We start from the raw sequence: 22,791 nt of genomic DNA, 5'->3' as shown, positions 1-22,791 counted from the left end.
GGAGTCTCCCGCTTGTTCAGCGCTTCCAGAGCCTTCCTCCTCTACAGCGCTGCTGGAGTCTCCCGCCTGTTCAGTGCTGTCGGAGCCTTTCTCCTCTCCTGCGGTGCCGGAGTCTCCCGCCTGTTCAGCGCTTCCAGAGCCTTCCTCCTTTACAGCGCTGCCGGAGCCTCCTGCCTGTTCAGCGCAGCCTGAGCTGCCAGTCTGCATGGAGCAGCCTGAGCTGTCAGCCTGCATGGAGCAGCCTGAGCTGTCAGTCTGCATGGAGCAGCCTGAGCTGTCAGTCTGCATGGAGCAGCCTGAGCTGTCAGTCTGCATGGAGCAGCCAGAGCTGCCAGTCTGCATGGTGCAGCCAGAGCTGCCAGTCTGCATGGAGCAGCCAGAGCTGCCAGTATGCATGGAGCAGCCAGAGCTGCCAGTCTGCATGGAGCAGCCAGAGCTGCCAGTCTGCATGGAGCAGCCAGAGCTGCCAATCTGCATGGAGCAGCCAGAGCTGCCAGTCTGCATGGAGCAGCCAGAGCAGCTAGATCCGCCAGTCAGCCATGATCTTCCAGATCTGCCAGTCAACCAGAATCTTCCAGATCTGCCAGTCAACCAGATTCTTCCAGATCTGCCAGTCAACCAGACTCTTCCAGATCTGCCAGTCAACCAGACTCTTCCAGATCTGCCAGTCAACCAGACTCTTCCAGATCCGCCAGCCAGCCAGGATCTACCGGAGCCAACTACCTGCCTGAGCTTCCTCTCAGTACTGGGCTTCCTCTCAGTCCCGGGCTTCCCCTCAGTCCCGGGCTTTCCCTTAGTGCTGGGCTTTCCCTCAGTGCTGGGCTTTCCCTCAGTGCTGGGCTTCCCCTCAGTGCTGAGCTGCCCATCAGTGCTGAGCTGCCCCTCAGTCCCGAGCTACCCCTCAGTCCCGAGCTACCCCTCAGTCCCGAGCTGCCCCTCAGTCCCGAGCTGCCCCTCAGTCCCGAGCTGCCCCTCAGTCACGAGCTGCCCCTCAGTCCAGTGGGGTTCTGGGTGAGGACTACTAGGCCATGGTCGGCGGCGAGGGTATCCCAGGACGCGAAGGGGAGGAACTAAGACATTTATGGAGTGGGGTCCACGTCCCGAGCCGGAGCCGCCACCATGGACAGACGCCCACCCAGACCCTCCCTATGGTTTTGAGGTGCGTCCGGGAGTCCGCACCCTAGGGGGGGGGGGGTTCTGTCACGCCTTGGTCTTGGTATTTTGTGTTTTCTTTATATATTTGGTCAGGCCAGGGTGTGACATGGGTTATTGTGGTGTGTTTTTTGTCTTGGGGTTTTGTGGGGTGACTAATTAGTCACCATTATGCTGGGAATGCGGGGGAAACTCAGGAAATTCTATACATACACACAGGTGCGAAACAGGAAGCTCTGGGTGAGTCGGGTGCCTACTCACCAGGGATGATCCACCAGTGCCCTGCTGAACTCCACAGCACCGACCAGCATTATGCCCTCTGCGGCCACAGGTGGTGCAGGGAATGCACGTCCCCCTCATAGCAGCACCCTCCTAGCTCCATCGGCGTCGGATCTGAGGTGCTGGGGGATGGAACTGACGGACCTCGATCCGGACGTCTGCAGGAGGCCAACAGGTTATCCAGCCTGATTGATAGGTCCACCAGCTGGTCAAAGGTAAGGGTGGTGTCCCTGCAGGCTAGCTCCCTACGAACGTCCTCGCGTTGACCACACCTGTAGTGGTCGATCAGGGCCCGCTCATTCCATCCCGCACCGGCGGCCAGAGTTCGAAAGGGAGAGCGGCGGGGGGTGAGGGGTAATTGTCCAACGTCGGTCCTTCCCTTCCCCAGACTGCGTTGGCCCATTCGAGTGCACTACCAGTCAGACAGTAGATGAGGGCGTTTACACTCTCGCGTCCCGAAGGAGCTGGGTGAACGGCTGCCGGGTGCCAGGGGTTCCTACTCCAGCTGGGGCTCTACCTGGCAACCGTTCACCCAGCTTCTTCGGGACGTATACCCGCTCCATCGTATACCCTCGGGAGCGCGAGCCGAATCCCACTGGATCCAGGTGAAGGAGGGATGGACAGCGGTGTGGGTTGTTGTGGGAGCTGGGGTGATGATGATGGGGTTGCTGGAAAACCCCCTCTCTCCAATCGCTCCATGGTTTGCCGCATGCGATCCATGTCTGTGCTGAGACTTTGCAACATAGTTGCGTGCTGCTGGACGCGCTCCTCCATAGGTAGAGGAGGGCTGTGTGCACCTGCTGACTCCAAATCAAATCAAATCAAATAAAATTTTATTTGTCAAATACACATGGTTAGCAGATGTTAATGCGAGTGTAGCGAAATGCTTGTTCTCCTAGTTCCGACAATGCAGTGATAACCAACAAGTAATCTAACTAACAATTCCAAAACTACTATCTTATACACAGTGTAAGGGGATAAAGAATATGTACATAAGGATATATGAATGAGTGATGGTACAGAGCAGCATACAGTAGATGGTATCGAGTACAGTATATACATATGAGAGGAGTATGTAGACAAAGTAAACAAAGTGGCATAGTTAAAGTGGCTAGTGATACATGTATTACATAAGGATGCAGTCGATGATGTAGAGTACAGTATATACGTATGCATATGAGATGAATAATGTAGGGTAAGTAACATTATATAAGGTAGCATTGTTTAAAGTGGCTAGTGATATATTTACATCATTTCCCATCAATTCCCATTATTAAAGTGGCTGGAGTTGGGTCAGTGTCAATGACAGTGTGTTGGCAGCAGCCACTCAATGTTAGTGGTGGCTGTTTAACAGTCTGATGGCCTTGAGATAGAAGCTGTTTTTCAGTCTCTCGGTCCCAGCTTTGATGCACCTGTACTGATCTCGCCTTCTGGATGATAGCGGGGTGAACAGGCAGTGGTTCGGGTGGTTGATGTCCTTGATGATCTTTATGGCCTTCCTGTAACATCGGGTGGTGTAGGTGTCCTGGAGAGCAGGTAGTTTGCCCCCGGTGATGCGTTGTGCAGACCTCACTACCCTCTGGAGAGCCTTACGGTTGAGGGCGGAGCAGTTGCCGTACCAGGCGGTGATACAGCCCGCCAGGATGCTCTCGATTGTGCATCTGTAGAAGTTTGTGAGTGCTTTTGGTGACAAGCCGAACTTCTTCAGCCTCCTGAGGTTGAAGAGGCGCTGCTGCGCCTTCTTCACGACGCTGTCAGTGTGAGTGGACCAATTCAGTTTGTCTGTGATGTGTATGCCGAGGAACTTAAAACTTGCTACCCTCTCCACTACTGTTCCATCGATGTGGATAGGGGGGTGTTCCCTCTGCTGTTTCCTGAAGTCCACAATCATCTCCTTAGTTTTGTTGACGTTGAGTGTGAGGTTATTTTCCTGACACCTTGCCCTGATTAAAAGCAGTGGTTAGCGCTTTCAGTTTCACGCGAATGCTGCCATCAATCCACGGTTTCTGGTTAGGGAATGTTTTTATCGTTGCTATGGGAACGACATCTTCGACGCACGTTCTAATGAACTCGCACACCGAATCAGCGTATTCGTCAATATTTTTATCTGACGCAATACGAAACATGTCCCAGTCCACGTGATGGAAGCAGTCTTGGAGTGTGGAGTCAGCTTGGTCTGACCAGCGTTGGACAGACCTCAGCGTGGGAGCCTCTTGTATTAGTTTCTGCCTGTAGGCAGGGATCAGCAAAATGGAGTCGTGGTCAGCTTTTCCGAAAGGGGGGCGGGGCAGGGCCTTATATGCGTCGCGGAAGTTAGAGTAACAATGATCCAAGGTTTTACCACCCCTGGTTGCGCAATCGATATGCTGATAAAATTTAGGGAGTCTTGTTTTCAGATTAGCTTTGTTAAAATCCCCAGCTACAATGAATGCAGCCTCCGGATAAATGGTTTCCAGTTTGCAAAGAGTTAAATAAAGTTTGTTCAGAGCCATCGATGTGTCTGCTTGGGGGATATATACGGCTGTGATTATAATCGAAGAGAATTCTCTTGGAAGATAATGCGGTCTACATTTGATTGTGAGGAATTCTAAATCAGGTGAACAGAAGGATTTGAGTTCCTGTATGTTTCCTTCATCACACCATGTCTCGTTAGTCATAAGGCATATGCCCCCGCCACTCTTCTTACCAGAAAGATGTTTGTTTCTGTCGGCGCGATGCGTGGAGAAACCCGTTGGCTGCACCGCATCGGATAGCGTCTCTCCAGTGAGCCATGTTTCCGTGAAGCAGAGAACGTTGCAGTCTCTGATGTCCCTCTGGAATGCCACCCTTGCTCGGATTTTGTCAACCTTGTTGTCAAGAGACTGGACATTGGCAAGAAGAATGCTGGGGAGTGGTGCGCGATGTGCCTTTTTCGGAGTCTGACCAGAAGACCGCCTCGTTTCCCTCTTTTCCGAGTCGTTTTCTTGGGTCGCTGCATGCGATCCATTCCGTTGTCCTGTTTGTAAGGCAGAACACAGGATCCGCGTCGCGGAAAACATATTCTTGGTCGTACTGATGGTGAGTTGACGCTGATCTTATATTCAGTAGTTCTTCTCGACTGTATGTAATGAAACCTAAGATGACCTGGGGTACTAATGTAAGAAATAACACGTAAAAAAACAAAAAACTGCATAGTTTCCTAGGAACGCGAAGCGAGGCGGCCATCTCTGTCGGCGCCGGAAGTAGAAGGTGCGTGTTTCTGTCAGAGTCTAGGTGATGTGGGTAAGGCTGAGTCAGGAGCAGGAGACAGAGATGAGTAATAATAGTAACTTTACTCAAAAATAATCTTCCAACTAGGAAAACGAAAATCCAGAATCACATAAACGAGACAACTGACAACAATAACCACGCACAAAACCATGATGGCTCCAGAGGGTTAAATAGGGAAATAATTCAAACGTAATGGGAACCAGTTCAAATCAAATCAAATCAAATCAAATGTATTTATATAGCCCTTCGTACATCAGCTGATATCTCAAAGTGCTGTACAGAAACCCAGCCTAAAACCCCAAACAGCAAACAATGCAGGTGTAAAAGCACGGTGGCTAGGAAAACTCCCTAGAAAGGAAAATTGAAAACAAAATGCCTGCATATAGACACCACAGGTTACAAAAACAGAGGAATGAACTGGCTAAAGTTCAATATTTCTTTAAAATAAAACATGGGATTTTCACAGAGGTTTACCAGATTACAATCAAAATCAATTTCCAAACATATTCATTCATTCTTAGAGGTTCACACACACACTTACAATTCATTTAAAAGGAATAGACGATGCAGGCAGATGTTCACATTTAGTTTTTGTTGGGTGTCGCACTTCTCAGGTCAGTGTTCATCAAACTGATAATGTTCATATGGGTACTTGAGCAGCAAGACCAGTTAATTGGCATGTTAACAAATGGTCTCACCAGACATCAGAACTGAGCTGACTAGTGACCTGACATGGGGAGCTGAAGCTTAAGGAAATCAACAATATTAAGGCCAACAGGAGGGCAGGGGTGACTGATAAAGGAATGTACATAGCAAGCAAAAGGGGGACAATTATTTGAGATCTGGGATAAAAATAATAATTAAACTGCGCCTAATCATCAGTGCCCTCTTGTGAATGGCCAGCTGGTCTATCGATAGTGGCGTGGGGGCGGGCTATGGTACGGTACTGGGTGTCGCCTTGCTGGGGGCTATGGCGCGACACAAGGCGGCGTGGGGGTGACTGGTAGCGCTGTGGAGGGGTCTGCTTTGGTAAGGAGGTGGTGAGGCGGGGGATCTGGAGCGAGACCGCGAGCGACCGTAACTGGCGCCACGTTCTCCGTGGACACGAATATTTGCCGTCTCCCCTGATGGGAACGGAACTCAGTCCCGTCCAGTCTGCAGGGCGTATTCCATGTCCTCCCGACGAACAAACTCCACCACTCCTTCACCATCTCGCTGCACGTCGGCAAAACAAACATCCCCTGCCTCACGCATGGTCTTCAGATCCTGCCAGCTCCCGGTTTGGGGCAAGCCAGTCACTATCACCCGGAACTCAGATCTCCGAGTTGGGGGCCCAAACCTCCCCTAGGACCTCCTTCTCCCATAGGGCCACTAAATTTGGCACCAGAGGAGCGAGGGTATTCTACACGCAGCTTGGAGTCTCCGAATCCATATCCATTCCTTCCATAGAAAATCATCGAAGCGAACAAAAGCAAAAGGGATGGTTCCCCTGTTATTCTTTAGTTCGATATCCCGGATTTTTCCATATTTGAAGAAGAGATCCTCTATGTCCTTCTCCTGGGTGGAAGATTTCCATAGATCCTTCCATCAGTCATTGTTGGTATTGGTTAGGCCCTGCTCAGAGTAATTTTGGGAAATATGTGGAAGGCTATCGAGCAGTCTCTTCCTAGCCTCAAAGCAGGAAGTCAGCTCGAGTTGTCGCTGGTTCGAGTTGTCGCTGGTTGTGTACAATACAGACAAAACAAATGGAAAAAGAAATGTAGATCGGTGGAGGCTAGAAAGCCAGTGACGTCGACCGCCGAACGAACAAGGAGAGGCACCAACTTCGGCGGAAGTCGTGACACAAAGATTCTAGACCAAATTCATGGTTACTGAGTTTTGCCATTGTAGGGGAGTATATAGCACTGAGATATCTCTGTCATGAAAAACGATATACTGTCCCACTTAAATGTATTTTTATCATCATGTTCTGTCTATGTGTCTACACTGAGATGTTGGATGTGCCTTACAGTGAAATTGAATAGACATGCTGTTTCTGACCTTGGTGGTAGCATACATCCAATGCATTACTATCATAATGTTCTGTCTGTGTGTCTATGCTGAGTAGATGTTGGTGATGAGACTTAGAGTAAAACGACACAGACACACACAGTTCTCTGACCTCTATATGGTAGCAGTGAAGGACCCAAACAGCTGTAAACAACACTGTAATCAGTGTCCCATCTGCTTCCCTGTCCCACTTGGTGTGGATACATTTGTGCTATTTCTTTTACTCGCTGCCAAGTCACTGCCTCAGGACATCTAGCCCAGAGAAGAAAGCTAATTTACCAAGTAGGAAAGAAGCAAAGTTCTAGTTTGTGTGTTTGTGTGTGTGTGTGTGTGTGTGTGTGTGTGTGTGTGTGTGTGTGTGTGTGTGTGTGTGTGTGTGTGTGTGTGTGTGTGTGTGTGTGTGTGTGTGTGTGTGTGTGTGTGTGTGTGTGTGTGTGTGTCACTTGCCTGTGAAACTTGGTAATGGCAGGGTTGAGTTAAGTTAGAAAGATGGGTCACGATAAGAATTAGCTTTGGTATGCTATATTATGACACCAAAATGGTATAATGGAATGCTAAGGTTATATAGATAATGATATGCCTGTTCAGGGAAAAAGGGTTTTAAAAAAACCTGCACATAAATACTGGAAAAGCATCAAGACAATACAATATCATATGATGTTAATAACAAACCGAAAATGCCCCATACTATGACAAACACAAGCTGTGTTAACATGGCCTTTTATTCCCATCCTGTCCAGTACTGGGGCAAAACTTGGCTGCGTTTAGACCGTTAGCCCAATTCTGATCTATATTTTCACTAATTGATCTTTACACAATCAGATCTGCTCTGAAAAATATCTGATGTGATTGGTTAAAAGACCAATTAATGGAAAAAGATCAGAATTGGGCTGTCTGTGTGAACGCAGCAATAAAGAGATCACTGGTAGGCTGGGGAGATAAAACCCCTCCAAGTATAAGGAGAGGGGACCTCTAGGGGCTGAGACAACATTGTAACGGGCTGGAATCCACAGAGGGGTGGGGCATTACCACGGCCTTAGCATCTCTACCATATTAGCATCACTCACTATACAGTACCATTGTCAATGCATTAGCGTAGTACATTAGCGTAGAGTCATTATAAGTGTACATGACATCAATAGCAGTAAACCCTCTCAACACAACAAATTCCCTTAAGAGTTTGAACATTGTTGTGTAGATTCAGACATTTTTCATTAACAACCACATCCCAAGGTCAAAGGTATTATGCCCTGTCTCCCTGTTGTAATAATTGTCTTCCTCTCTGTTAACTAGAGTAAACACATCAAATCAGCTCTTGTGGGGGAAGGAGGGACGGAGCTAAGTAAACTTTGTATTCTGCATGCATAATCAATGTTGTAATATGCCCGGGACTCAGCACTGGAACACTGTGCATTCTGTTATTTGAGCAGGGGTCAGAGCTGCTTGTATTCCTGTGGGTGGGATTGGGGGATTGTAGGAGATTTGAACGGGGCATTATCCTTACACAAGGGCCCTCCCAGCCCAGACGTTCTCCTGTCTGTTGTCCCTCCCCACCGTCATCTACTTTATCAGTGCGCCAGTGTAATATACATAATTCAAACAACCAGAGAATGTCTTTGGGCTCCGAACCACCTGCTGGCTTTTATTAGCTAATTAATGGTGATTTATCGGAGTAACTCATTGGAGTGGGAGCCGCCGCTACGCCTTCAGGACGACTGCAGAAATCTGTATGAAACCTGACGGTAATTATGCTTATTTGATGGGCAGTCTGCTAAAACAAAAAGTTCTGTCTTCTGTGCCCCACAGCGATGGAATTTCTGCTCTTGCCGAGGACGACCTTGTGCGGTTTACTCTGTCTCATTAGCACCTCCCACGTGGATTCATTTTCCTCCCTAAATTTGAGTAAAATAAATACATCTCACATTCGAAATGTATGTCTTTCTTTTGCCTGTTGGATGGAAATGTGTCCTTGGGACAAGAGGGTTTTAATATGGTCATATTACAAGCACACAATATTAATCAGCGATTGGATTTCAAATCAGCCTGCGATTAGCAATCCAAGACACCCACATGGTTCCCTGTCAGGGTTTCGGCTTCTGACGGCAATCAGATCTTGTGTTTTATGATCGCCTGATCACTTGTCATCATGGTTTACAGAGCCTTTAGGGTTTGTTCTGACATATATATGATATATATATACACTTGTCACATCTAAATATCGTTCATAACGATAAGCACTTTACCACATCTGGATACTAAAACAGTGTGTGTAAGTCGTAATAGTGGGAGCCATCTTTAAAGTATAAGGTCAATGATGATGTAAGAATTCCTCACTGCCTCAGACACGTGTAGATTAATCCATAAGAGGTTAATAATCATAAAGAGCCAATGTGCATGGTACAGATTGAGAAATATGTGTATTTGGGTGGAGGACAAATCATCCATATGAACAAATTGCCAATGAGAAAACCACTGTGGCTCTTACTACAGAATCAAATGTATTTCACAGTGAAGAAACCGTCCACTCTACGCTTCGCGCCACACTTTTGGCTTTGTATTCGCAGAGAGATCAAACTGTGCTAACGTGATAATAACGGCCAACCCAGACACTTCATCTAGACGTCCTTCTTTTCCCCTCAGAAAGCAGCGATGCTCTGAGACACGTTGGTGAAGCAAAGAACTTGTACCACTGTGCATATTCTGTTCAAACAAGACGGTAACATCCCGAGGCTACCTCCACAAGTCCCTTTGTTGTCTCTGAGAAGGCTGACATATCATCTGTAGAGATGTGTTCCTATAAGATCTACTCCCACAAGTTTACCAGCTACATTCATTTTTATTGTAGCCAGGAGAGCCAGGTCCTGACGATGGGATTGGATTAAGCCTGAAGGGCTTGCACCCTAACCATGTCCCATGGCATCACATTCACAGCATATTGAACCACTAAGTGGTTCCTGACTGAAGATCTGTGCGCTTAGCTAGGATTCTCACGTAAATCACACATTGATGTCAATGGGAGATTTGCGCCCCAAAAATTCAATTCAAGCATGTCTGATGTCAAGTTCAGCCCTAAATCTGAAAAGTAGTTGTTTTGTTGGGATGAATGGATGGATTGACCCATATAAAGGCCAACGTTTCTTTGACGTTATTCAGACCAGGTGTTATGCTGACTACACCACTGATATGACTGAATATAATTACTGTGTTGACAATAGCAACACATCTCAGCCAACACATGAAAATGAGTCAAATTGGCTTAATCCAGCACAGGTCCAACAGAGTTAGCTTTTCACGGTATTAGAAAGTGCCGTTTATGTTTTTGAGATAAGCATTTGGACATGATCTCCGTACGGTAGAATTAACCTGCTGATCCATCCCAAAACATTTGTGACGAGGGCCTGACAAATCTATAAAGAGCCAGGATGTAAACGATCAAAGCTGGCCTCTTGATGTTTTCCTACCCTCTGCATGCGTATCCTTGGGGAAATTGAATTGCTTTTTCCCCTCCTTTACCCGACCACAGGTTAAGTCCCTAAAGGCCTTGAGGGGAACTCAGGAAATACTATGTCAAGTTACCTGGCACATCTCAAATTAGAATGTCGTCAAGAATAAAAACCTGGATTAAGCTGTGACTGGGATGCAGAGATAAGTGCCACCTTCCCTGATCTTTTCATCACAATTCAAATCAAATTCAAAACAGCAAGAAACAGCAGCCATATCTCAGTGTTGTGTGAAGATGCCTCCAGCGATGCGCTCCTTTAACGGAGGTCTTTCCTCACATCTCTCTAGTTTACACAACCGGAGCTCTGTTTACTCTGAGGGGAATTTAACCCGCTTTAATGTTAAAGGCTTAAAGACATCCTGTCTGACTGTGTTCTCCAGTCTACCATGTACACGAGAGCAACCATATCATCTTATACCTGTCAAGCTGAAAGAGTTTGGATTATGTCGCAGTTTACATCAAAACACATGACATCATCAGCACACACCAGTCAGCCTTTTATTTTGATTTTATAAAGGACATCACTTGACTGAATGGCTCTTACTGGTATTGAAATGTAGCTAAGATGCCAGCGCAGATCCCCACATCAAAGGTATCTTATCTATGTCCATATGATTCCACAGAGGACCCTGAGAGGTCACTGTGTGTGTGTGTGTGTGTGTGTGTGTGTGTGTGTGTGTGTGTGTGTGTGTGTGTGTGTGTGTGTGTGTGTGTGTGTGTGTGTGTGTGTGTGTGTGTGTGTGTGTGTGTGTGTGTGTGTGTGTGTGTGTGCGTGCGTGCGTGTGTGTACACACAATGGCGCTCTGGCAGGGAAGTGGTTCCTAGCGAGTCCCTGTAGGGAGAAAACCCAGAGTAAACATCACAGTATTCATAGGCTAACCTCAACAATTGTAGCAAATGGAAAAAGGCACAACCCCCACTCAACCTCAACACATATACCAAACATGCGCACACAGACACACATACACAGTGTACTCCTCACAGACACAGAAACAGACGCAGATGCACACACACACACACACACACACACACACACACACACACACACACACACACACACACACACACACACACACACACACACACACACACACACACACACACACACACACACACACACACACACACAATAATGAATTTGATGGAAGAATAGAAATAAGAGAGGAGAGAGTTGTTCTCAGAGAAAGGCAGTTATCATTCCAGTCCTCCATCCCCACGTTGAATGCTCCAGGGATCGCTGTGAAAGGAATAGGAGCAATAAGTTCACTTTGGCTGAATTAATGCTGTAATTCTTTATCAGGGAGAGCCTGAGCATTACCTTGGACCGGGTTTTTATTCAGAATGGTTTCAAGCCCTGGCTAGTTTTTTCTCTCTTTTTTTTTTTAATGAAGGCCTTAATTTGTTAGCCCGCTGTAAATTATTCATCTCTTTTATATTCCATTAGTTATTACATATCATAACTGTGTATCTATGGGGTGAGATTTAATAGCATCTGCTGGACCTTAGGAAAGGAGCTGGCTTAAAAAAAGGCTATTAAATATTGATAATTCGCTAAATATTTGCCTTGGCACCTTATACAGTGCTAATTGGCCAGGGAGCAGCTGCTGTGGTCACTATAAGGTGTTCCTCACAGAAAGACTGTGACAGGAGGAGAACATTCAATTAAGAGGAGGTTGAAATATACACGGTTACTACCTGGTATAGTCAGTTAGCTTAAGACACTGAGACAATGCTATTTTCAACATGGTGAGAAATATGATTAATTACTCTTATTAAGTATATACAGTGGGGGAAAAAAGTTTTTAGTCAGCCACCAATTGTGCAAGTTCTCCCACTTAAAAAGATGAGAGAGGCCTGTAATTTTCATCATAGGTACACTTCAACTATGACGGACAAAATGAGAAAAAAAAACAGAAAATCACATTGTAGGATTTTTAATGAATTTATTTGCAAATTATGGTGGAAAATAAGTATTTGGTCATCTACAAACAAGATTTCTGGCTCTCACAGACCTGTAACATCTTATTTAAGAGGCTCCTCTGTCCTCCACTCATTACCTGTATTAATGTTACCTGTTTGAACTTGTTATCAATTTAAAAGACACCTGTCCACAACATCAAACAGTCACACTCCAAACTCCACTATGGCCAAGACCAAAGAGCTGTCAAAGGACACCAGAAACAAAATTGTAGACCTGCACCAGGCTGGGAAGACTGAATCTGCAATAGGTAAGCAGCTTGGTTTGAAGAAATCAACTGTGGGAGCAATTATTAGGAAATGGAAGACATACAAGACCACTGATAATCTCCCTCGATCTGGGGTTCCACACAAGATCTCACCCCGTGGGGTCAAAATGATCACAAGATGATCACGGTGAGCAAAAATCCCAGAACCACACTGGGGGACCTAGTGAATGACCTGCAGAGAGCTGGGACCAAAGTAACAAAGCCTACCATCAGTAACACACTACGCCGCTAGGGACTCAAATCCTGCAGTGCCAGATGTGTTCCCCTGCTTAAGCCAGGACATGTCCAGGCCCTTCTGAAGTTTGCTAGAGAGCATTTGGATGATCTAGAAGAAGATTGGGAGAATGTCATATGGTCAGATGAAACCAAAATATAACTTTTTGGTAAAAACTGAACTCGACGAGTTTGGAGGACAAAGATTGCTGAGTTGCATCCAAAGAATGCCTACTGTGAAGCATGGGGGTGGAAACATCATGCTTTGTTGCTGTTTTTCTGCAAAGGGACCAGGACGACTGATCCGTGTAAAGGAAAGAATAAATGGGGCCATGTATTGTGAGATTTTGAGTGAAAACCTCCTTCCATCAGCAAGGGCATTGAAGATGAAACGTGGCTGGGTCTTTCAGCATGACAATGATCCTCCCAAACACACCGCCCGGGCAACGAAGGAGTGGCTTCGTAAGAAGCATTTCAAGGTCCTGGAGTGGCCTAGCCAGTCTCCAGATCTCAACCCCATAGAACATCTTTGGAGGGAGTTGAAAGTCTGTGTTGCCCAGCAACAGCCCCAAAACATCACTGCTCTAGAGGAGATCTGCATGGAGGAATGGGCCAAAATACCAGCAACAGTGTGTGAAAACCTTGTGAAGACTTACAGAAAACGTTTGAGCTCTGTCATTGCCAACAAAGGGTATATAACAAAGTTTTGAGATAAACATTTGTTATTGACTTGATAGATATACTTTTTTGCCCCACTATAGTAAAGCTTTCTTATGATATAAAGCATCAGCTTTATCAATGTCAGCTTTGCTGTCCATTACATATTCTCTGGAGTACTGTGAGCTTGAGTAGTCTATGACTGAAAGCCAGGAACAGGAATTGAAGAGCTATGTGTACATACACTGTGTCCACCTCGCTGCAAGGAGAGGACAGCCGAGAGGAGAGGACAGCTGAGAGGCTAGGACAGCTGAGAGGAGTGGACACCTGAGAGGAGAGAGGACAGCTAAGAGAAGAGGACAGCTGAGAGGAGAGATGACAGCTGAGAGGAGAGAGGACAGCTGAAAGGAGAGAGGACAGATGAGAGGAGAGAGGACACCTGACAGGAGAGAGAACAGCTGAGGAGAGAGAGGAGAGAGGACAGCTGAGGGGAGATAAGACCGCTGAGAGGAGAGAGGACAGCTGAGAGGAGAGAGGACAGCTGAGAGGAGAGAGGACAGATGCGAGGAGAGAGGACAGCTGAGAGGAGAGAGCAGGAGGAGTAAATGGCACTGTGAGTAAATGTCAAACGAGGTGATGAGTTAACTCACTGGAGAGGCAGTGACCCTTGATGTGGTATCCTCCCTGTGTGTGTGTGTGTGTCTGAGTCAGCCCCATCAGCCAGTCAGTCATTCAGATTGAACCATCTGCCAGCCAGCCCGCCCCGCCTGCTTGGTTACACCTCTCTGTCACACCCCCACCTCCTCCCACCAGCCACCAGCCAAGGGGAGCATAACTCCCTCCCTGCCCCAGGGCTAGAGTGCTTATGTGGACCACTGTGATGAGGTAAGTGGGTAGGCGACCACAACACTGAGGATAGGGATGTATTGTGGTACATTTTCACTATCAACCACGTCCCTTATAAAGAATTATGTGGTTGTAGAGAGGAGAGAATAGGTTACATCTTATTATGTAATCTTATTATGTTTTTTTTATTTATTTTTATTTGACCTTTATTTTACTAGGCAAGTCAGTTAAGAACAAATTCTTATTTTCAATGACGGCCTAGGAACAGAGGGGCCTGTTCAGGGGCAGAACGACAGATTTGTACCTTGTCAGCTCGGGGATTCGAACTTGCAACCTTTCGGTTACTAGTCCAACACTCTAACCACTAGGCTACCCTGCCGCCCCAATGTAATCACAGTAAGTCTACACATGAATACACATAACTGAAGCCTATCAGCAAAATGTTAAAATCTTACACCCTGTTCATTCAGTTTTTGTAACACCTGAAATGGGGTGAATCTAGTTTATAATTCCCTAACAACTCATATTACTGTATATCAGTACACTCTTAGATAAAAGGTGCAACAGAGGAGAACCCTTCGAAGAACCCATTTTGGTTCCAGATAGAAGAACTCTTTTGGGTTCCATGTAGAACCCTTTCCACATAAGGTTCTACATGGAACTCAAAAGGGTCCTACCTGGAACCAAAAAGGGTTCTCCTATGGGGACAGCTGAATCAGTGTAGTTTGTTTTAATAGTTAACAATCTGTGTGGGCCTAGTGTTGCTACTAAATTCAATTAGTAGTAGTTTTGCATTGCAATCTATTCATTAGAGCACAAACAGAGGCAGCCAGTGGGAGTGTATTGATTGGATTGTGTCATGTGCGAAAGCGAGAAAGAGAGAGAGAGAGAAAGAGAGAGAGAGAGCGAGAGGGCGGGAGGGAAGGAGGGAGGCCACTGTTTTCTGCTTAATGGACTGAAATAAAAGAGGTGGGAATGCCTTTAATTAGAGAACAGTGGCAGGGTAGCTCAGTTTCCCTCCTACTACTAACCCATGGAAAGAAACACACAATGCACAGACAGACAGACAGACAGACAGACAGACAGACAGACAGACAGACAGACAGACAGACAGACAGATAGACAGATAGACAGATAGACAGATAGATAGATAGATAGATAGATAGATAGATAGATAGATAGATAGATAGATAGATGAGAAGGGGTGAGCGGAAAGGGGAGGGATAAATTAAAGGAGAGCGCTGTGCTCCCGGGGTCTGCTGGGTAGCCTCTTGCTCCTCAGCAATGAGTTGCAACTGTCAGTTGATTTTATCTCTGGCTTTTCATCATGGCACTGATCCCAGTTGGAGGAAGCCACCTGAGAGGCTCAAGAATTTGTTTGCTACAAGTCATTAGTCAAAGACATGCTGTGATGTTCAGGGTACTGCTGGCTTCAGACAAAGTGTGCATTAACCCTCTTTCGTCTGATTGGCATGTGCAGCAGCCGGCTTTGAGGATGGGGATAAGCAGATGCATAGTATAGGATACGGAGCAGGTCCTGGAAATGCTAAGACAGTCTACATTCCAGGTACAGAAACAATAGTATTTGACTAACAGTGTAAGGCGAGTTTCCATATTGGTACCGTTTTTTGGAAGGTGGTTGACATTTCCTACAGGTTTGCCCAGTGCAAAATCTTTCATGGCTCAATAATGGTTGTCAAAATATTGTTTTGCTTTCGGTCAGTATTTGACAGGCAGAGAGGACCAGAAAGATGGGTATTGGACATTCCACTCAACCACACACTTAAAATGGACATGACATCAATGACACGCGGCAGACAGCTACAGAGTAAGTGGAGCAGTGAAACGTTACTCATACCGAATGAGTACAAAGATGGTAACACAAACTGGAACTCAAGATTCAAAAGGGCCCATGTTGTCTAGCGGTGTGTGTTCTGTCGCATAGTGGTCACATAGACCCCACAGTACCTTCTCTCCTAGTCTGTGAAAGGACGTTTCTGAGCCCCAGAGGTAGCTAGAAATAATGACACACTAATCATCCTTAGAGTAAACATAGTTCAGCTAATAAGACAAACTAAAAAAAGACCCTTAAAGTTAGTTTTAGTGATCAAAAGCAAACAAATGTGGGGGAATTGCCTGACCTATGACAGGGTGCTGATGAGATGTTCCACCAGAATCTCTGCTTGGTGCCCATCCCTCCCTGGTTAATAGATTCAGCCTCACAAATGGAGGACAAGAACCACTGGCCCTGGCACCAGAAAGGTAATAACTCTATCAAACTCACGTCTCTGTGTTGACACACCGCCAGGTAAACAGACAGACATGATCCAGAATATCACATTTCACCCCCCCACCACCCGCTCCCCGTCTCTCCTCTCTCTCTCTCTCTCTCTCTCTCTCTCTCTCTCTCTCTCTCTCTCTCTCTCTCTCTCTCTCTCTCTCTCTCTCTCTCTCTCTCTCTCTCTCTCTCTCTCTCTCTCTGTGTCTCTCTTTGTGTCTTCTCTCTCCGTCTCTCTCTCCGTCTCTCTCTCTGTCTCTGTTTGTCTCTCTCTCGCTCTCTCCGTCTCTCTCTTTGTCTCTCTCTCTCTCTGTCCGTCTCTCTCTCTCTCCGTCTCTCTCTCTCAATCTCTCTCTCTCTCTCTCTGAGTAATCAAACAGCATCTCCAAAGGTAACCCCTTATTCACTCAAGGGCTTTGGCATAACAAAAACATCCACTTACACCCGGACCACCCCTGTTGCGCAATAACACACACACCACTGGCTAGTGCCATTGACGGAGAGTGGGGTGAAGAGTGGACTGGAGATGGGTGGCAGTGGTGTGACCAACCCAACACAAAATCCATACTTAATGCTAGATTTCCACTTGGATTCCCTCTCAACCCAGGTCAATATGAGAAAAGGCTAAAGAGAGGCTGCTACTTGGAGAGTGAGCTGCACTTTTCCTGATCGCTTTGGATCATGGGAGATGAGATGAGCCTCCACCTGTGATGCGGTGGCAGAGGCCTGACAGATAGATAGCTGACGGTGACGGTCACAGCACAGAGCAGAGAGGAACGGTCACACACACACACACACACACACACACACACACACACACACACACACACACACAAACGGGGCCGGACATGTCGATACACACAGCAGCCCGTTGGCACGGAAACAGAGTGGAAAGGACATGTTCAGTGATCCAAGAGGAGACTGGAAGTCAGAAGTCATTGGTCACGGAACATATTAGTGATGCTCACTTCTTAATGGCCATGGCCAGGCCTCCTCTGTCCTGTCTTACTACTGGCAGAGACCGAGGAACCTACTAAAGACCCTGTTGACATTCCATCATTCCATATTCAAACATTATCTTAATATTCATAATATCATAACTTTAATATCCACATATACTAATATATTTACTGGATATTGGGATTTGGATGAATGGAGTGGATATCCTGCTATCTAGCATGTATGTACATTTCTCTGCTAGGATGGCAGGGCAGACTGAATATTTGTGTTTGCTGGTGTCTCTGATATATTTCCATCTGGAGGGAAAGACAGGACGGATAACGCCTCCTCTCCCCTGACAACTGTCCAATTACGTATATCACACTTGGCCTACTGTTTGCACTAGAATTAATCAATACAGGACATGGTTGAGTGAACACATTTTGGTTGAACCAAATGCATGAAAACTTAATCATTCGCTCAGGGTGGAGGCAAAGCAAATAGGGAATGCATTGCATTGCGGAGGCAAAGATTTCTCTTTCGGGGGAGGCGGTGTGTGTGTGTGTGTTTGTGTGTGGCTCATCGTTGATTGTGGCTCCCAAGTTTGGGTGGGGGTGGGGGGGGGGGGCTCCCCTTTCCTCTCCTGACGCGGCAAATGGAATGGGTGACAGGTGGAAGTGGCGATGGGGAAACGCGTGCGAGACGGTCCTCCGTTTCATGAATTAATGTAAACACAGCCCCATGCAATTACTACAGCGATGGTCATTTTTGGGGGGTGATGCTCCCGTGGTTAGACCCTGCAGGTCCAATCTAATGAAAACGCCCTGGTTACTGGGGCGTTTAATTGTATATACGGTAAAGCTAAGTGTGGAGGAGGCACGCGAGGCGAGAGGCGGGTTGTGGATGAAAGCATAGCAGCAAGGCCTACAAGTGGAAAATTTGATTCAGTTTAAACATAGCATTTGGTTTATTGATCCGATGCGGAGGGGGACTGTTACCAAGAACACAAGTGAAGCAGATGGATTCATTTGAACGTGAGAAACCCTGTTATAAAGCAAAGGATAATATAATAATAATATATGCCATTTAGCAGACGCTTTTATCCAAAGCGACTTACAGTCATGTGTGCATATATTCTACGTATGGGTGGTCCCAGGAATTGAACCCACTACCCTGGCGTTACAAGCGCCATGCTCTACCAACTGAGCTACAGAAGGACCAGGATGAAACGATTGAAATGGATATAATGGTGTGATAATTCCTGAAAATAATGCTGTGAGGTTCAGTAGTGGCAGTATAGTGTCCCACTTTATTTAGATAGTCCCATATAGATCATCTACAGAGTCACACTGTCAACAAACTATCTGCTGATAAGCAACTGCTTACCGGTTAGGGTTAGGATAAGAGTTAAGGTTAGGATAAGTGTTAAGGTTTAGGGTAAGGGTTAAGGTTAGGGTTAGGGCATGGGTTAAGTTTAGGGTAATGTTAAGGTTAGGGTAAGGGTTAAGTTTAGGGTTAGGATAAGGGTTAAGGTTAGGGTATAAATGTTACTAATAGTCTGTAGAGCGTCTACAGATGGACCATCCAAATAAAGTGTTACCTAATATTTCCATTGCTGTGTTGAGATCAACAGCCTGCTTCAATGATCTCATTGACTCAATCTGATCACTCAGTCACTGAGACTTGAGTTGGAATTTAATCAAACCCACAATACAGAAATATCATATTTCAATGTAATGTTACGTCTAAGGACCAAGGATGGTCGCAATACAACAAGTAGGGGGTGGTGAGAACCAAGAACTGAGATATTCATAACCTATGCATATCTCTTTGGTATTTACAGATGGAATCAGCCCCAGCACTCCAATGAGGTGAGAGGGGGGAGGATGTGATGTGATCTGCCATATAGTAATACATTTTCTATTATCAAAGTCCATCAATAATTCATGGATCACAATAACTGAGTTAGCTGTCAGTTAGAGAGCAGGCAGGTAGACCTGAGATCAGATTCTAATTCAGAAAAGCTTTATTGTCCCAGCATTGGGCAGCCCTGAGATCTCTAGTCTCCTCCTGAACAGTGTAGGTGTATTCCTCACACACAGATAGGAGGCAGGAAATCAGAGAAATACACCTACAGTATGAGCCACCACACACACACACACACACACACACACACACACACACACACACACACACACACACACACACACACACACACACACACACACACACACACACACACACACACACACACACACACACACACCCGTTTTAGAAACTCACACACACCACACGCTTTAGAAAAACAAGGAGGTCTCATAGTCATTATCAGGCTGACATTCAGAAGCTTCTGTTTACTGTTCAGGCATTCCTCTGTGAGGTGATAATCTCTCTCTCTCTCACTCCTCCCTCCCTTCCTCTTTCTCTCATTCTCGCTCTCTCCTTTACCTCTCTATCCCTCTCCCTCTCTCTCCCTCCTCCAGGTCCCTGAGTGCTATTCACACAATCACTTAGGAGCATTAATCAAGCGTTGCCTAATGCCTCCTGACAGGGTAACTAGCACAGTAATGGGACGCTGTCCAAAACCCTGTCCCTGCTCTGCTCTACCCGTATGCATCTGTTAATGCTAACACTAGCAGCAGCCGGTACTGCTATAGCCTGAATGCAGCTAGCTATAATGCTAACGCTAGCAGCAGCCTGTACTGGTATAGCCTGCCTGTAGCTAGCTTTAATGCTACTGCTAACAACAGCAACCGGTACTGCTATAGCCTGAATGTAGCTAGCTATAATGCTAACGCTAGCAGCAGCCTGTACTGGTATAGCCTGCCTGTAGCTAGCTCTAATGCTACTGCTAACAGAAGCAACTGGTACTGCTATAGCCTGCCTGTAGCTAGCTATAATGCTACTGCTAACAGCAGCAACCGGTACTGCTATAGCCTGAATGTAGCTAGCTATAATGCTAACGCTAGCAGCAGCCTGTACTGGCATAGCCTGCCTGTAGATAGCTCTAATGCTACTGCTAACAGAAGCAACTGGTACTGCTATAGCCTGCCTGTAGCTAGCTATAATGCTACCGCTAATGGCAGCAAGAGAGACCGAGACACTCTCCAATAAAGCACTTAGAGGCCCTGGCTGAGACGTTATGAGACATTGCCATATGGTGCATGAAGAAAGCTTTTTGATAGTATGGTAATCTAAGGGCATTACCACCAGGATGATTTACAATGCCCTGACTGAACATATAGGGCACATTGCCCTATAGAGGAGGAAACTGACACCACAGCTTGCTGTGCCTAATAAGACACAGGGCCATATTGGTGATAAGAGGGGTGGCAGGAGGGACGTGTTTTTGATTTGTAACATGTGAAGGCATTTGGCTTCATTAAAATGCTTAGATTAACTTGAAAGGCGTAAAGGATATAAGGACAGATTGAGGTTTTACATCATAGATACAGTGTAAAAGATGCCTGACGCACAATTGGAAGTGCTTTGACTGTCTATGAAAAGCTGCTGAGTTATGGATATACCAATACTGCCTTTGTGTTGAGACCATGAAGGGCAGTTTAGTAATATAGTCCCACTTACCTGTTCTTTCAACCAGTTGCTTTCATCATGATTTTAAAGTGTGTTTGTTGTTTGCAGGTTAGGGAGAAGTCTCATAAAATATCAAGTAAAGACAGGGTACTTAAATATGTGAAATAGTTTAAGTATTAAAATGACGTGCTTTCAACAGAATAAATCAAATCAAATGATAATGAGAGGCCCAAGCAGTGAGAGACTAACTAACATAAATACAATCCATAAATACACCTGTTGTAACATTTATCGTTCATCTATCGATCCAGAGATTTTGACAGGGTTCCCTTTTAAATCTGTAATGCAAGCAGCATTAATAACGCTTCATTTTTGTTGAATCCACAAGAATCCAAAAGAAAGAAACATGTTTGGAATAAGTAGGGGCCTATCACCACCAGAGATTGAAATCTTTGGAAACTTTTTGTTCATCACTACTGCCTTTGCTTTACTGTTTAGCTGGCCTTTGGCCAAAACAGATCATAACATATTAGAATGCTGTGGATTTATACGAAGATGAATATAATCAAATGATTCTGGCAAATCAACAAGTCATTAATCACGTGACAACTAGACTGGCAAGGAGGATCAGGATGTTTTCCAGTGGCGTTCCACTACTAGCTTTACCGCCTGTTTCTACTACTAGTTTTACCGCCTGTTTCTACTACTAGTTTTACCGCCTGTTTCTACTACTAGTTTTACCACCCGTTTCCACTGCTAATTGTACCGCCTGTTTCCACTACTAGTGTTTTATTGCCTGTGTAAAGGTGTCCGTAACTGGTGGCAGGGAAGTCAGACGCAGAAGAGCAGAACCAGGTAGTAGCCGGAGCAGTGTAATCCAAAACTCAACAGCATAAAAATACAACAGAATATGGGTACAAAAACCCGACGCACACCAGTAAACATGTGCACAAGCACTTACAACAAACAATTCCACACAAAGACATGGGGGGAACAGAGGGTTAAATACACGGGGGGAACAGAGGGTTAAATACACAACAATTAATGAGGGAAATGGAAACCAGGTGTGTAGGAAAACAAAAGAAAACAAATGGAAATTTGAAAATAAAAAGTGGATCGACGATGGCTAGAAGACTGGTGACGCCGACCGCCGAACACCGCCCAAACAAGGAGAGGAAAGACATGACATGACAGCCTGTTTCCACTACTAGTGTTTACCACCTGTTTCCACTACTAGTGATACTGCCTGTTTCCACTACCAGTGTTTAATACCTGTTTCCACTACTAGGGTTTAATACCTGTTTCCACTACTAGTGTTTAACACCTGTTTCCACTACTAGTGTTTAACACCTGTTTCCACTACTAGTGCTTACTGCCTGTTTCCACTACCAGTGTTTAATACCTGTTTCCACTACTAGGGTTTAATACCTGTTTCCACTACTAGTGTTTAACAATTGTTTCCACTACTAGTGTTTAACACATGTTTCCACTACTAGTGTTTAACACCTGTTTCCACTACTAGTGTTTAATACCTGTTTCCACTACTAGTGTTTAACACCTGTTTCCACTACTAGTGTTTAATACCTGTTTCCACTACTAGTGTTTAACACCTGTTTCCACTACTAGTGTTTAACACCTGTTTCCACTACTAGTGTTTAATACCTGTTTCCACTACTAGTGTTTAACACCTGTTTCCACTACTAGTGTTTAATACCTGTTTCCACTACTAGTGTTTAATACCTGTTTCCACTACTAGTGTTTAACACCTGTTTCCACTACTAGTGTTTAACACCTGTTTCCACTACTAGTGTTTAACAATTGTTTCCACTACTAGTGTTTAACACATG

At 45.6% G+C, this 22,791-nt stretch overlaps 1 pseudogene across 1 annotated transcript; it reads right to left on the bottom strand.

Annotated features, from left to right (window-relative positions):
- Window positions 1-5,466: 5,466 nt before the first annotated feature.
- LOC127907958 (serine/arginine-rich splicing factor 9-like) lies at window positions 5,467-6,376 on the bottom strand (annotated as a pseudogene). Its single transcript, XR_008065729.1, has one exon. The product of XR_008065729.1 is annotated as a serine/arginine-rich splicing factor 9-like (transcript).
- Window positions 6,377-22,791: the final 16,415 nt, after the last annotated feature.

This window comes from Oncorhynchus keta, chromosome 16, assembly GCF_023373465.1.
Source record: "Oncorhynchus keta strain PuntledgeMale-10-30-2019 chromosome 16, Oket_V2, whole genome shotgun sequence".
NCBI lineage: Eukaryota > Metazoa > Chordata > Actinopteri > Salmoniformes > Salmonidae > Oncorhynchus > Oncorhynchus keta.
The sequence above is the reverse complement of the archived record's forward strand: the minus strand, read 5'-3'. Positions and strand labels throughout refer to the sequence as shown.